Raw genomic sequence first — 13,527 nt, 5'->3', positions numbered from 1 at the left:
TTTTGACACTGTCGATAGCTTAGTGTTAATGTTGTCAAATGCATCAGATAAATTTTTACCGGGTATAACTAGGCTGGTGTCGTCAGCAAACAGTGTGATGTCATTGTCAAATAAATGACCAATATCATTGATGTAAATTATGAACAGCAGGGACCCGAGAACTGATCCCTGAGGTACACCAGTCTGTATGGGTAGTAATTGTGAACGCGTTGTTCCAATATGAACAAATTGTTTCCTATTATTTAAGTAAGATTCGAAATACATTTTTGCAAGTCCACGTATACCCTAGAATTCAAGTTTATCAACTAGTTTGGAATGATTGACCTCGTCGAATGCCTTTTTCAGATCTAAAAACACACCAGTGGCAACATTTTTAGAGTCAATGAGCTCATATATCCTTGAGGTAACCTGTAATATAGCTTGAGAGGTTGTGTGGTTATTTCTAAAACCATATTGATTTGAGTTTAAGAGATTCATTTCATTGAGATAACTGTTAATTAAGTCTCTCAAATAATATTTTCTCAAGCAGAGTGGCACACGGTGACAACAAGAGCATTCCTTCTCGGCCAAGGTCTTCTCGCTGCTGATCGTTCTGGCATAGGCTACTTCTCGGAGTCGCATGTTACATGGCCTATAACTTCATGTCTTGGTGCGTCGTGGCGCAGTAATGGCCGACGCAGAAGTCTCCATTTCTATAAATTCTCCGTAATTTCGTGGGGGAAGATTACCCAATAATCAAATATTTTGAAAAAGTGGCATAAATTTTCAAAAAAATACTCTATAATTTATGTTAATTCAAGAAGTAATTTTGGGCCTCTTTGAGCTCGCCTCCCCAATTGGGGGGTTTGGGGTGCGGCAGGTACGATCCTGTTTCCCACTACCCAATACTTTAGTCCTCACAGAGCAGCTATTTGCTGGTTTGACTACACAGGACACACAGCCACACCAGTAGGCAAGACAATCGCCTATAACTGCAACTTAAAATGTATTGTGAACCGATACCAGTAACTCTCAAAATTTCGCGAAAGCGGTAATTCACGTCAAACTAGTCGTGCTAGATGCGTTTGTGACGTCATTATTGGCCATCCAGAGTTAAAAATGAGGTTTTGTGAACAAAACGCAACATAATTTTCGACACATACATTCCATAGCAGTTAACTAGTAACGATAATTGCGCATGTGTCTCCGTGAATATGTAGACTGTCTTGTATATAATTATGAAGAAATGCGTCTATTCCCCACCAAAAACCATTGAATTCCCCACGAGTGGGTAATTCCCCACCGTTTGGGAACCACTGATCTAGAGGAAGATCTAAAGGAAGATCCTCCAAAATCAATGGAAAACAACAGAACAGGGACCAGAAGCTATGTCGTCACCAACACTGGCTTAAAACATTTCCTGAAGTGTCACACAATAAACGGAGGACATGAAGGTTATTTTAACACCCCTTGTTTCGACGCGAAACTCCGATGTCAATGAGTGCCGATTTTCCAGGCGTCGGACCCAGTCTGCTCAGCTGAATCTGCTTTTGGACTCGCTAACCTTGCATATCAGTCTTGTATTCAATCACAATCAAGCAACCCAAATCAAATAATAAACAATGTGAACTTGGGATTTGCTTTGAGAATAATAAGATGCTCATAAAAGCGATATTCGCAATAGTGCTCGCTCGTCCGTTGGTCGATGGCATGGAGCCGCTGGACGCCTCTCTACTTTTCAAGGTGATTGGTTATTATTGCTAGTAGAGTTGCTGGACGCCTCTGTACGATTGAAGGCGACTTATTCGTATCGCTAGTACAGAGTTGCTGAACGCCTCTCTACCATTTTAACGTGATTGGTTCTCATCACTAGTAGAGCAGCTGAACGCCTGTCAACCATTTAATGTGATTTAATGAACGTCGGTGGGATTGGAGATTGTATAGCTCAAATACGATGGACATTTACCATCTAACCCAGGAGCGGGCAACTTCTCCGGTCGGCGGGCCTGATATAGGAAAATTAAGTACTTGCCGGGCCGGATTGCTAAATCGATACATTACACGACTATTTATCCACATATACAAGGAATAAATCGTATTTAATGAATGTCTTTTAACGACAGCAATGTCACTTCAAAGCCATTTATCGCCGATAATGACGAAGACAATGCAGATTTGAGAACAGAATTGTCATACTGACGCCGCCTTGTCTGATCAATTCACACACGGTGCAATCAAACTGTCCTATAGTGACAAGCTTGCCGAGCGCGGAATGTGATTAAACGGGTATCAATCGAAAGCTACCGAGGTACTGATTGCGAAAATATAAATTTGATTCGGCTCGTGGTCCTGGAACTCCCCAAAATCAGCCTCGAATGTTGCATTGTAACGGAGTTTGGTATTGTGACGCGACCATGCCGTCTGGAGCAAGTAAGCAGCGCAAACCGCAAGCGTAGTGGCCATTGTTGCGCAACGGATTGAGCATTCACACTCTCACTCTCGTGCGCACTTGCTCCTGAGCTGCTCAGACGGCATAGTTACGTTAGTACTGCCAAATTGCCTTAGCCAAATGGAAAGTGTGACGTAGACCAACTTCAGTGAGCCGTGAGATTTGCTTGTGTCCACACCATATAGGACACTATGGTGCGATCCTTAATTAGGATTTCAAGGAGTTCGATAAGCTCGGTACCCCAGATTTACCAAGATATCAATGCTTTAGGGTCGAATACATGATAAATGCCGAACTTACGCGTAAGTTCTACTCTCGCACGCTGCGCAGTGAGCACACACGTATAAAATAACATGCAGTCACTAAAATTTGACGTTTACGCAAAATACTGAGGAATCTCGACAAACTGGGGCCGCGGGCCACATTATCATGTAAGACGGGAAACCCTCGACGGGCCGTGGGCCGTATGTTGCCCGCCCCTGATTTAACCCCTGTGTATTGAAATGTGACTGTAACATTAGGAAAGGAAAGGACGTACTTTATTTCTGTCCTTGATGTTTTTGCGGCATATAGACCGACTCATGATACACATACACACGATCTGCGCATATGCATACCATGAGTGCATGATGTGCATATGCTATCGGGAAAGGAAGATGCAGATATAGCTTTGTAGAAGTGTTGGGGTGACTCGAGTCATGACTTGACTCAAGTCAGACTCGAGTCACCTTTTTCGTATGACAGATCGGAAATGTATTCGGCGTTGAGTATTGCTACATTGATATTGAGCAGAGTGTGAATCGGATTTCTATACTTGCTACCGATATTAACCCATTAACAAGTTACACAGCAGTAGCCAACACCTCAATCGTACCGATTTGGTTTTAATGATTCAGTAAACATATGAAGTCAAGATTGACCCCATACGCCTGCTAGATTGATTAGTTGAATAAGCATCATTCGCTGACTACGCAGCTTATTTCGATCGTGTTGTTTTGTTATTGTTGGTCAAGCTCACAGCAGAGAGTCAATAAATATTTACAGACAGAAAGTTGGATATTTCTAGCAAACTTTTGCAACAAAGCAAGTAAAAGATTGGGAGTGTCAAGGTACATGCTCGTTTAGTGTTGATTTTTATGCCTATAGTGCCATGCATGGAGTGGCCTGCAGTTGAAATGCAATAAATTTGAACCGACGATGTTGTAATGAAGTGAAAATTGTATTATATGAAAAAAGGTTCACAGTGCAGAACCTACCAAGGTTCTGTTGTGAACGCGAACCTCTAAATTTCAGAGGTTCACACACAGAACGCGAACGTGAACCTCACGTTCACACCATCCCTAGTCGTCACAATAACTACTATAGATGTACGGTGTAAGTAATGTGATAAACAATAAATTAGATTAGAATTGAAATTACAGTATAGAAACGTTTCACAAATTAGATTACAATGACATTACTGGCAACTACTTGGACAACTAGAATTATCTAGTTGTCCAAGTCTGTATATCACGTATGGTACACGGGTATAAATAAACACATTTTTCGCTAAGAGTGACGCATGTCCATTGTCCATGCAAATATGTATGTAGTTTGGAGGGATGAAAGTGTTTAAAAACGCATGTAAAATTGGTCCACGATTCTCTTTCTTCCGTTATCTACAGTTCACGATTGCAGTGAATATTCAAACTTTAGTGTGATATCGATGTTAAAAGTCAGCCTGGTGTGCGTGAATACTATTGGATTGAAGTGTTAACGTATACGCTTAGTGCGTATGTTGCTGGAATAAGCTTGGAACAACTAAGTCAACGATGCCATACCTGTAATGTGTATATCCACCAGGATATTTTCAGATCATGATGGTAATCAAGCAGAATCTACGCTTACCACACTAATTCATCCATTCGCAACTGTGGTTTATGATATTTGCCTTTGTCAAATCACCAAGGCAGTGACACAAATAAATGGATAGGCCTGTAGTCACCCGTCGAAACGGCTTGATAAAGTCAATCAATCAGACGACACTCTCTACCAGCAGGTAGTAATATAAGGAATAACATGTTATAATGTGTCATGGACACCACGTCAGGGATAGATACATAATCGTAGGAATGGCTATAAACGCCCACTTTTGAACATAATAACGCACCACGGTTGTTGGTGTTCGAAAAGAACGCATTCGAAATGCCACAAGAATAACATATAGTAGCTCTGCAACAGTGTAATGTATATATCAGTGGTCGGGAACCTTTTTTGGCCGAAGAGCTATATTGGCCCTATTTTTTCCATCTCAACTCCCAAAGAGCCATGCATTCCAATCAACTGTTACGTCACAATTGAAAATTCGTGACGTCATCGTAGCACAAATTCGAACTCACTACATGGGATTCCTCGTGTCATGTGCGCCATATTTTCTCTGTAAGGACAGGTATTTATTGTTCGAAATATAGCTCGAATCGAGAGGTAAGGCGCAGACGGGTCAAGCCTCACCATTGATAACGCAATTCGAAAGTAGCTTGATATTTATAATAACTGATATTTATGGAATGTGACTATCACACCGATTCCGAAAATCTAAATACTTCTCAATTATAAACGAAGTATTCGGCGGTAACATAACGTTGAGCTACACGCCTACATTTTATTGCCGGCACTACATAGAGCTGTACTTACCAATCAACGTGGATTATAGCTATGGCGTTGTCTGTAATTCGAGTTTGTAATTGTGAATGTCACATCCACAACAGTTCATTTCGCGCCGTAGATCAGGAAGACAGTGTGTATTTGAAAACTGCGTTGCCATGTCTGCTATGCTCTTTGATTTATCAACGTATCGCCCTATTCAAGATTTCGAGTCGGGTACATATAATTCGCGAGTGATATTGGTCGCCGGCGTGACAGTAACTTAAATTTGATGATTTTGAAAAGAGGTGAGTCCGACCCTATAAACCTGAAGACGTCATTGTATTTACCTCTCAAAGACATGTGTATATAATGCCACGAGAATAATTATTCTGGCCGTGATGAAAATTTACCAACAAGTCGCTGCAGTATTGATCAATTCAGTACAAAAATAAATATTTGGCAAAGAGCCATATCTTATACCCAAAAGAGCCATATATGGCTCGCGAGCCATAGGCTCCCGACCACTGGTAGGCCTATATATGAATGCCTATCTTTAAGAAAATATATTTTCGGATGTTACGCCAAACATTCTCAACGACATTATCTAATATCAGCTTTCTCCGCATCTGCCAGGTGGCTGACGATGAACTTGGAAATGCCTGCACACTACAAGAGAATTGCGCGATTTGCATGGCTCTGCAAGGAATCAATGCGGACCAAAGATTTAGTTCGAAATTCAACCGCTCGAATCCATCAGTGCCGCTATTTTCAGACGGAATATGCCCTAGAGCGGTACCGGTATTACTGGTACTACTTACTGGTATTACTGCGAAGACAGTCCAAAATGTTTTCACAGACTGATACAGTATGTCGAACACGTGGCCCTAAGCTTCTTTGTAGGCTGGTATCGAAGTTGTCGTTTGGAGGGAAACACTGGTTGGGAGTAGGGCTGGGCACAAGGATTCGAGTACTCGAATCTGAATCGAGTATTAATTTTAATGATTCGAGTCGAGTAGTAAAAGAGGATTTTTTCGAGTACTGAAATTATACGCTCCTAGCCACCGACAGTTAATTAATCAACGAGAATTAAAGTTTCGATAGTAATTTTCACTGTTGAAGCCTTGAAACCCTGATTGGCCGTGTCGTAGCCCACGAAACATATAGTACAAAGCTACGAACGTTATTGGAAATAGCAGATTTCCGATGTCATGGTCATCCCACAACATTGTCACCAAGTGCAATGAAATCGGTATGGTCGAAAAATACCAAACTATCTTTAATGCGACAGATAACAGGCATTATATTATTTGTGGTCGCATAAAAGGTACATATTTGAACTTTAACATATTATATTCCGGTATGACGTCATAATAAGCGATACTCGATTACTCGACTCGACTCGAAGCATATTACGTGATTCAGAATCGAATCACTCAGGTACTCGATTTTCCCAGCCCTAGTTGGGAGTTCTCGATCAAAACCAAGAATTTTGTCGAGCGGGATCCAACACGATATAGTCGAAAGTGAGCGTAATGAATGACCTAATCCAGTGGTTCTCAACCTTTTTCACCTCGCGGACCGGTCAAATTTCAAAAAATATTCGGTGGACCGCGGTGAACTTTCAAAAATTGAAATACACTCAAAATGTAATGTATTCAACAGTTTTTGCAAGCATATGGTGCTAGAGAGTGGCATTTTGAAGGTTTTGGTCGTACTTAAAGGGGCACTGCGCTCTAAAAACGATGTGGTCTCAAATTGAAGGTAAAAACGAACAAAAATTTTTGGCCGCGGCCATTTCCTTCAGAACGCCACCGTAATGGAGCTGCAATTTATTGAAATTTCTACAAGACCAGCTGCCGCGGCTGCTTAACCCGTTACATGGCACGATATCTTCACCGTCGCACTTGCTCGACGCGATTAGGCAGTCACGCAGAGAACGGATTTTAGATAGTTGTCAGCCGATGTTATGAAGGAAATGTTTCTAAGTTTCGTTCTCTGCGTGACTGCCTTATCGCGTCGAGCAAGTGCTACGATGAAGACATCGTGCCATGTAACGGGTTAAGCAGCCGCGGCAGCTGGTCTTGTAGAAATTTCATTAAATTGCAGCTCCATTACGGTGGCGTTTTGAAGGAAATGGCTGCGGCCAAAAATTTTTGTTCGTTTTTACCTTCAATTTGAGACCACATCATTTTTAGAGCGCAGTGCCCCTTTAATTATGTTCGTGATAGTACGCATAAGAATTTACGGTAGTGGTTGTGCAGAGTCGGAATATTGCCTTGTCCAGATAAATGTGCTATGCACCTTGTCGTGGTACCTTGACTATTGTCCAATACCACCAGACGTAGGCTACTCTGGCTACTGCGAATACAATGCACCGCATGAAAACACCTTACAACAGCTATACCTGGCCATCCGTAAATTCAGAGCCAAAATGCACTTTGTCAGTCCCAAAAAAAACATTGGTCTTGGGCCACCCATAGGGTGATAAACCAAATTTCTGGGGTTTTCCCCAAGACTCCACAGTTGTATGGATGTTTTCACCAGTACTCGTGGGCACATTCATTCTACTCAGTGCATTAGGCACTGGCAGAGAGTTTATGTCACCTAATCGCACCGAGCGTGAAAATTTGCTACAATTCGTGACTGAATCGGTCGATGATATTGGTAATTGCATATGTATTGCCATCATTTGTTTTTATCCTTTCAGAATTATCAAATGTTCCGATAGAGCTGAGTAAGGTGTCGGCTTCGAAATTTAGGGCATGTAATTATTTATTAAACATATTCGGGCGGGCCTGTTATTATTTCGTGGCATGTTATATAGTGAATAGATATTGAAATCGAGTTCTAAACTAAAAGACACACACGATTCCGAATTACGTATTTCTTCACTAGAAAATATTTCTCTGTGTTATGGCACTTATCCTGTGGGGCACAGATTGCCAGGTCAGCGAGATTCGGCGCATGCGATTTAGGCGAAGTTTTCGGTCAACAAACGGCAGTCGTTTTAGGCCAAGGTTTTCTCGCTGCCGAATTTTGGCCACACGTTTAGGAGTCCCATATGTTATTCTGTACTTCATTATGTGTTGGTGCGTCGCGGGGCGGTAATGTATTACGTCAAAATGCCTATTTCTATAAATCATGTGTATTTTGGCGGGGAAGGGTCCCCAATAATGAAGACATTTTGTGATGCTAAATCGCGCAAAGCAATAATTTTTTCAAGTTGGAGAAAGTTTCAAAAGTTACTTTATACTTTATGTTCATTCACAAAATAATTTTGGACCCTTTCAATCTCGGTCCCGCTCCAATTGGGGGGTTTGGGTGCGGCAGTTACTGCCCCGCACAAAATGAATTAATCGAAAACGAATGATCGCGCAAACTGCGCGATTTAGTGAATCAGCTTATACTGGTCGCTTACATGTCGTCAAATGACGCGGCTTGAACTTCAAGTCAAATCGAACATGTTTCCAAATCTAATATGTCACCGCACGAAGTTCTAAATCAGTTTAAAATTTGATATTTTATTTATTTTATCAATGGCTTGTCCTTCAACATATTTCATCTTGAATTTAAGGTATAAAATTGTAATATACCTGGCGGACCGGCAGCAAAGTCGTCGCGGACCGGCGGTTGAGAACCATTGACCTAATCTGTCGTGAGCAATGGTTAGCAGTGTACGTAAGAATCAATCAATCAGGTTTATTAATATTTTCATCGTTTCAAAACATCACAAGACTGCGATACAATGAAAAGATAGGAAAGTGTCGAAACAACTTGAAGTAGCCTTTAAGATCAGACACCCACCTTAGCCTAGGCGAAGTAAATAAGAGGCATACACACTGAATGAAGAGTAATGCAGATAATATAAGACGCAAGCAACAAAATTAGTTGGCATGTGGCGGAGGGCGAAATCGATGTTAGGGCGTGGTCCGGTAATCCTGAAGGCTGAATGCGATTAAACCACGCTGTACGCTGATTAGGAAGAACTGACGAACTTGATTGAACTGAATAGGGCGTGGCACAATGGTAGCCTACTCGAATCTGAATCTAGTATCAATCCTTTATAATCATTCGAGTTGAGTCGTGAGAGATGACCGTTTCGAGTACTGAAATTATGCGCTCCTTGTCACTTAACTCAACAATAACATTATAGTTTTGATACATTTGCCATTGTGGGAGCCTTGGAACCTTGATTAGTAGTATCACAGCATTTGAAACATGTAGCACAAGGCTAGTAGGCCTAGTATACAAATGTGGTACACATGATATATCTGTGAAGTCGCGATCAACCCATAGCAATAAAAAGTGCAATAAAACAGGTATTGTAAAAAAATGCCAAATTATCTTTAATGCAATGTAGAACAGATACTATATTCTTTGTGGTAGCATAAGAGGTACATATTTGAATTTTTCATATCTTTTATACCGGTATAACCAAAACACTCAGGTAATGTTCCCTCTAAGCTGCGCGCGTGCGCAACTGTGCATCACTGACACGGTCTCTGCGCACAGAAAATCTAAGCTGCGCACAAAAAAGCAGAGGTGATGAGCTTTTTTCTACCGCCGTTACGCACTGTTGTCCATGGGACCGCATAGTGAGTTGTAAAGTGCGCGCAGACTATAGTGAAAGATTAGATGGAAGATTGCACTCAGGTACTTTATTTTCCCCATCCATACTCGTCATCGATTATCATATTCTTATATATGCCTACGAGTATAACTAGTGTACAATTGAAGAGATTGCCAGTGCATATGGACGTAGCTAAGTTCGGCTCGAGGTAAATTCTTAGATCTGTCGCTAGCGCCCGCGACAGGATTTATGTGGTATCACGAAGCTCATGTTGCTCGCGATTTGATGCTGAGTTGTAAGCGTGTCCATGTGCATATAGCATACGAGCGCGCCCGTATACGGACGTTTTTTGTGATTCCATGAAGCTATTTACCTCCGTTCGCATTTATATCCGTAAGAAATCGCTGGGAATACCATTCGGAGTAAACTTCGAATTTTGTAAATTGGTGAAAAGTAGAGGCTTACTGAAGCTACCCGATTCTTTCGAATTTTTCCTTTGACTGACGAGTCGTACTCAATCCCTGCGAAAGATCTCTATAAATCTTACGGTTGCTATTGGTAGACGTACGTATCGCTTTCCCGTTCTATATAGTTACCAAGTCAATCTTATTATATCGACAGGCAAATCGGAGAAGTTTGGGACGGGGTCGGGGATAGTTACTTTGAGATGGGCTGGTTAGCTGGCCGAAAGTAGCGTGCCTTGCTGAAGTAAATTTGTTTGTAAATCACTAGTTTTTGTACTTGAGTAGAACTGTACTACAGAATCGGTCACTATACTTTGACCACAGCTGATAAAGCGGTCAGTTTTATTCAGAGGTGGTCAAAGTAGTCAAGAAAGCTACTCTAGTAGAAGTAGAAGTAGCGGCGAAAAAATCTACTCAAGTACGAGTAGAAGTACTTCTACCATAAGCAGCCTAAAACTACTTGAAAGTAGAATTGACTGACTTTAAAAGTACTCAAGTAAGTAAGTAGTTGTGAAAACGATCCTAATTTGTTCACATGGATTGTATAAAGGTGCAAATTGAGCTATGCGAAAGGTGTCGAGCTTGATTCATATTGATGCATGCTACCAGGTATCCAATTTTCCATAGCATAAGCGTTCGTTCACATCATGGGATAAAAATGATAGGATTTATATAGAAATGCGATACTTATCCTGTTTTCTCGAACAGCACGTTTTAGAAAATAGCATGGTATGACGTCATCCCCCATATTATAAGGTCCGTAGTTTAGTCAAAGAGCAATACGGAGAAGTTGTATAGGATACGGTGTAAACACTTTGCGCAAAAAGTAATGTTAATAAAAAATATGGTGGACCCTAAAAATGCCATATTGTGTAGCTTTATTTCCGGAAATTAAAGGCATTACTACACTTGCTTTTATACTTCAACATGTATGTTATCCATACAAAAGAACTGATAATAATTATAACTCAAAGTATATGATACTGGGAAATGAAAATGAAACATAAATCCTAGTTCTAAAAGTGGAACACGTTTTTCATGCCTTTAGTCCAGACAGGTTCAAAGGTGGTATGCTGAAACATCTCTAAAACTAACAAAAAACTTCAGGGTAGAGATCTGGTATCACAGCTGAGGATCCGATAGCCATCAACGGTTAACAGCTCAGTAATACACGTAGCGGCAATAAAGTAAGAGTTTATCAGACCTCTGTCACTACCTGACCACGACCAGTTCAATGCGAAACCTTCGTCGACAGTGCCACGTAAATAGTGATGTGATTTGTGAAATCGGTTACCAAAGAATATCCAATATAATTGGTAATAGGGTATAGCAATAACTTCTCTGCTCCCATTTGCGAACGCGTATTTGGGCGAGCAATGGCGGTGGGTATTGAAGACTAGCTAACAAATTCAAGACTAGCAATCGTCTCGATACTGCACGCATTGCAGTAGTAAAATAGAACCGTTAACTGAATAAATGACAGGCTAATTTCAATCTCATCAACCACTGATTGCAACCCTCTAGCGATCGATATTACGTTTACTGCCCCTTTCCCAACACTGTAAGACCATAGTGTCCTATATGGTGTCGACACAAGCAAATCGCACGGTTCAATGAAATTGTATCACGTCACAGTTTCCATTTGGCTACAGGCAATTTGACGGTGATTTTTGACCGACTTGCCGAGCATCAAATTTGATAAAACGGGTATCAATCGAAAGCCGCCGCCGTACTGATTACGAAAATATAAATTTTATTCCGCTCGCGGCCCTGGAACCCCCACAATCAGCCTCTAATTTTTCATTGTTATGGAGATTGGCATTGGGACGCAACAATGCTGTCTGGCGAAACGACAGACGCAACAATACTGTCTGGCTCCCTTTTTCTCGAGCACCTGTCTCGTTTCGCTAGACAGCATTGTTGCGTCCCAATGCCAATCTCCATTACAATGAAAAATTAGAGGCTGATTGTGGGGGTTCCAGGGCCGCGAGCGGAATAAAATTTATATTTTCGTAATCAGTACGGCGGCAGCTTTCGATTGATACCCGTTTTATCAAATTTGATGCTCGGCAAGTCGAACAAAAATCACCGTCAAATTGCCTGTAGCCAAATGGAAACTGTGACGTGATACAATTTCATTGAACCGTGCGATTTGCTTGTGTCGACACCATATAGGACACTATGGTAAGACGCTCCGCGTACTTGTCTATTGAAATGCGAACAATACCGTATTTGCTTAACGTTTGTTATTGACGGGCAATCCGAATCGAGATTGGAGAATGGAGTGGTATGGAATTCCTCGAGAGAAATAGTACGCTAGTGTTGTGTGATAAGCCACATAATACTTCATGCTGACTTTCTACAATTCCGTGTACGGTATATGTAGCCTATGTGTGAGACTCCCATGCGGAATGGAACAGAGACTTGATATTATATTCATATTGCAGTAAACCAGAGTATTTTCGGTTGACACTCGTCAGGTATAATCGTCAGCAATTGACAGTGAATTAAATGGAGCTTTTTAAATGAATGAATTTTAGTCAGGTTTAGGTAATATGGCCGGGTTTACTAATGTGTATGAATTATTCAATTACTCAGTTGTATATGGAAGTTCCGTATTCCAAGGAATGGTCACTGGAGAATATGGTTATCTCGAAGCGTAGTAAATCTTAGCAAATCCATTGGAAACCATTCGTGTACTATGGTAGCTGGTATATGTACCACACCGTTCACAGTATATTGGCCAATGTGGAAATATTGCACAGCGGGAATAGACTACGCCCGCGAGTATGGCTGTATAGTGTATAGTCGGCAATACACATTTCAGCATCTGTATTAGTACGCGGTAAGCGTGATTCCAATGGCGCAATAACACGAATTCGCATTTGTCATGTCGTAACATTTTTATTTGTTACGACTCATTCGGTGGAGTTGATCGGGCAGTGACCACAGACTTGTACTAACTACCAATCTATAGTTGGTTGACCGTCAACTAACTTCTGTTTTTGAGTAGTGCTATAGCTCTAATTGCGTATTGAAAATGGTTGCCGAACAACCAGGAAAGACGCGGCATCGTGATGCCGGCGGCGCTCTGTTGTGTGATGTTTCTGCAGCGTAGCACTAGCCAGTGGTGCGGTTGGGGGTATCAAATGCCCTCCCAATTTCAAACTGGAAACCCAGTCATTTCGAAATGACGACTGTACCTCCAATATTTCTTATCTTATTCGGAAATCAGCGATTGGTATTATCAGTGCTGCCAATGTGGTACCGATAAAATAATAAAATAATGAGTTGCGTCGAAATTGGATCATAGCTGTTTATTAGGTAGTTAGTCGTAGATTATTAGAGGTCGTTAGTTCTAGTATTACATGCTAGCCTTGAAAAGTGAATAGTTCTAGTTCTAGATGCGCAGTTTGAGAATTCAGTAGTTTGTATAAGTC

General features: G+C 41.2%; 1 protein-coding gene across 1 annotated transcript in view; it reads left to right on the top strand.

Annotated features, from left to right (window-relative positions):
• LOC145450960 (4-galactosyl-N-acetylglucosaminide 3-alpha-L-fucosyltransferase FUT6-like) overlaps positions 1-13,527 on the top strand; it is a 241,142-nt gene that overhangs the window by 213,496 nt on the left and 14,119 nt on the right. The window lies entirely within an intron of this gene.

The sequence above is a fragment of the Botryllus schlosseri genome, chromosome 11 (genome assembly GCF_051294905.1).
Source record: "Botryllus schlosseri isolate E-star chromosome 11, Bs_hap1, whole genome shotgun sequence".
Lineage (NCBI taxonomy): Eukaryota > Metazoa > Chordata > Ascidiacea > Stolidobranchia > Styelidae > Botryllus > Botryllus schlosseri.
This window is presented reverse-complemented; position numbering and strand designations above follow the sequence as displayed.